Genomic DNA, 4299 nt, shown 5'->3' with positions numbered 1-4299 from the left:
GTTTTTTCCCTGTTGAAAAATATATCTTCAGAGAATTTCCCCATCAGTATATATTCAGTATGTTTGATGAATATTGGTGTTCTAACAATACAAGCAAGCCTTTATTCTATATATCTAAAGGTTATGGTTTTGAGTGGAAAATGGAACAGGGTAATTAAGTTCTTTTTCAACTTAGATAAACATCTTTCCATATTGTTGGTCTTTAGATCTGCAACACCACCCCACATCCTCATCTCCAGGCAGTTTTTCTTCATCTTTTCAATAGCCGCATTCTACTAAGAGAGCAGTCTAAATAAGTATGCATAGAAAAACACAAAAGAATTAGCATAGCCAAAAGAAAATGGATTAAAAACCTAGAGATGGGGACGGTTGAGTATGAAATAATTTTTGTCCTACTTCCTTGCGTGTATATGATTTTGTATTCTCTCTTTAATTCTCCATATACATATAGTCCATCTCTACAGACTCTAATGAAGACTATTCTCCCACCCCCACCCCTTTTTTCTAATACTGCAGCACCAAACCAATACATTGAAGAATTGAACTAAGACTTTCGTTGTTTACCCATGCACTTAATTCTCTTGACTTAAAGGTTGGCCACAGTTTCACTTTCTAGTTTACCTTCTAAATCTAAGCAGTTAATGGAAAGGGAAGGAATGGTTAGAAGTCAGAGACAATAAAGAACAACTAAAGAAAGTAACAGGAGAGGACTTCAGGAGCCTTAGATCAATGCTATCCAATAAAAATATGTGAATCACATATGTAATTTTAAGGTTTCTAGCAGCTACACTAAACAAGTAAAAAGAAACATGTAAAATTAATTTTAATGATGTTTTATTTACCCAAACATATCCCAAAAGAAATCCAAATATTCCAACAGGTAATCAATATAAAAAATTATTAATGAAATATCTTACATTCTTGTTAATGTACGTCTTCAAAATCCAGTATGTATTTTACACTTAACAATACATCTCAGTTTGGACTAGCCACATTTCCGGTGCTCAGTAGCTACATGTGGCTAGTGGCTGCATTGCAGCTTTAGACAAAGAAGCCAAGAACTAAAAAGAAATGACTGAGAGAAAAGCAATAAGCAGTTATCTGAGCTATGCAAACCAAGAGGGGGTGGGAATTAGCAAGTAGAATTCTGACTCATTATTTTTCAAAGTCACTACATTTTCCAGAGCAGAATACTACTTGAATATTTTGATTTTTATAATCTGGGCCAGATTAGGGAAGAGGGTGCTGTGGGTTGAAGGGTTGTGGGTGTCTGGGCATTTTTGGCACCTTGGGCAGCTTGACAGTTCTTTTTTTTTTAATCCCTGTGACTTCTTTATTTTATAACTGAAAGTTTGTGCTTCTTAATCCCCTTCACCTATCTTAACAGCTTGGCATTTTAACTATATGCATCAGACAACCTTCTGATCCTAATTTGATTTCTCAAGTAAACTTTCCTTTGGAAAAAGGACACGCTCTCCAGCTAATGCATCACAGCCAAACTGGCCCTGAATAGAATTATTACATTACTAAATTTGTCAAAGTCGACAGTTGAGATACAGTTACAGAGTGAGGTTCTTTTTTTTAAAGATTTTATTTTTTTATTTGAGAGAAATAGAGAGCATGGGGCAGGAGGGGCAGTGGGAGAGGGAGAAGCAGGCTCCCTGCCTAGCAGAGAGCCCAAAATGGGCCTCGATCCCAGGACTCTGGGATCACAACCTGAGCTGAAGGCAGATGCTTAACCAACTGAGCCACCCAGCCACACCCAGAGTGAGGTTCTTATCTGAAAAAGCCAGCTGATAGTCTTACCCATCAGCCCATTTTGAAATTGTCACTTTGTACTATGTATTCACATGACATTGCTAGATAACTGAGAATAAAATATCTAACCATGGTCTTTCAAAATAAACAACCGAGAATGTTGGAATTGGTTTTCCCCAAATTGGTGTGCTTTTTTTTAAGATTTTTTATTTATTTATTTGACAGAGAGAGAGCACAAGCAGGGGCAGCATCAGGCAGAGGGAGAGGGAGAAACCGACTCCCCGCGGAGCAGGGAGCCCAATGTGGGGGCTCGATCCTGGACCCTGGGATCATGATCTGAGCCAAAAGCATACACTTAACCCGACTGAGCCACCCAGGCGGCCCCCAAAATAGGTTTTTATTATAATTTTTCCCAAACAATTCTGCAGGATGTTAAGTGGTATTTATTGAAAAATAATCAATGCTAGTAGTTTTCCATCTAAAATTTATTTTTAAATATATGTAAGGAAAGCACTATGCTCTTTTACATAGTTGTTTGTATAATTAGATAATTGCCTTTAGGAAATGGTGTGCCTACCTGAAAACACCAGCAAATCCCAGGATTCATGAAAGCATGATAATGGATAGGCACATGGAAGTGAGGCAGCTACTGAGCTGATGATGTATGTTGTCTATTTAATAATCATTGGCTTATTGTATTATTATTTCAATATATATATTTATAATATTTTTCACCTAATAAATTATGTTATCTACTTTGGAAGTTGTTCTGATACAAAGTTTAAAGTATATATGAGTGAAGTTTTTATCATTTCTTGAAGAAACTAATTCATGTGTGGATTTACATTTTGCTGTCTATGTGTGGTAGGCTGAATAACAGTTCAGATATTCACATCCTAACCCCCAGAACCTGGGGATATTTTACCTTATGTAGCAAAATGCGTTTTGCTGATGTGGTCAAATTAAAGCTATTGAGAAATTTCTAATCATCCTGAGTTATCTGGGCACAACTTAATCATATGGGTCTTTATAAGAGGGAGGCAGAAAGGTCAGAGTCAGCAAAGGAGGTATGACAGTGGAAGCAGAGGTCAGAGTGACCTGAGAAAGATTCTATGAACCAAGAAATACAGCCTCTGGAAGCTAAAAACAACTGGAAGCAAGGAAACGGATTCTCTCCTCAAGCCTCCAGAAGGAAGGCAGCCTTACCAACCCATTTTATTTCATTTTTTTTAAAGATTTATGTATTTATTTTGAGAGAGTGAGAATGAGAGAGAGAGAGAGAGAGTACATGAGACGGGGGAGGGTCAGAGGGAGAAGCAGGCTCCTCGCTGAGCAGGGAGCCCGATGCGGGACTCGATCCCGGGACTCCAGGATCATGACCTGAGCCAAAGGCAGTCACAACCAACTGAGCCACCCAGGCGCCCTTTACCAACCCGTTTTAGACTTCAGACCTCCAGAACTGTAAGATAATAAATTTGTGTTGTTTTTGTCACTCAGTCTCTGGTAACTTATAGCAGCAGAAATAGAAAATTTATACACTATGCTGATCTGAGTGCATATTACTATCAGTACATTATAATTTTAAAAGTGTTCATGTAAATTAAGTTTAGAGATGGACAAGAGTTCATTTGATAGTGTTTCTATAATAATAACTAGACAATCATAATAACTAAGATCGTGAAACTCTAAATAACTACTTATTGGTGGTAGCAACTGTAAATCCAACTACTTTTTTTTTAAGTAATCTCTATATTCAACATGGAGCTTGACTGAACTCAAAACTCCAAAATCAAGAGTCACATGCTCTACAGACTGAGCCAGCCTGGTACCCCTAACTACAAATCTTTATAATGAGTAATATATGTTGATCAACAATGAAAAATACATATTTAGGGGTGCCTGGGTGGCTCAGTTAAGCGTCTGCCTTCGGCTCAGGTCATGATCTCAGGGAACTGGGATCGAGCCCCACATCAGGCTTCCTGCTCGGCGGGGAGCCTGCTTCCCCCTCTGCCTGCTGCTCCCCCTGCTCATGCTCTCTCTCTCTCTCTGGCAAATTAAAAAAAAAATCGTAAAAAAAATAGATATTAAATATAAATACAAAATACAAAAAATAAAATTTTATATATTTTATATATATCCCCTACTAAACTAGGCATTGCACTACACACTGGGGATATAGCAGTCAGCAAGACAGAAATGGCCCCCTTCTAGCAGGGGAGGCAGACACATATACTTCATTAGAATCATGGTAGGTGTTATGAGAATATATTATAGGGAGTGAGCCTAACCTAGTCTGGGTGGTCAGACGGGACTCATCTAGGAATGATGTTTAAGAGGGGACCTAAAAGATGACTTGGAATTGGCCAAGAGGGAATAGGAAGGAAGGGAAAAGAATGTCTCAGGGAGCTAGAACACCACGTGCAAAAGCCCAAAGTCAGTAAAGACTTCAAGGCACTTGAAAAACTAAAAACAAAAACAGTGGAGACTTTTCAATTCAAGATAGCTGAGATCTTCCCCATACCAGTTCTCTCAAAAATAACA

Source organism: Eumetopias jubatus, unplaced genomic scaffold (assembly GCF_037043125.1).
Source record: "Eumetopias jubatus isolate StellerSeaLion01/CBP00866 unplaced genomic scaffold, mEumJub1_p1.0 scaffold_6, whole genome shotgun sequence".
NCBI classification, from domain to species: Eukaryota; Metazoa; Chordata; class Mammalia; order Carnivora; family Otariidae; genus Eumetopias; species Eumetopias jubatus.
This window is presented reverse-complemented; position numbering follows the sequence as displayed.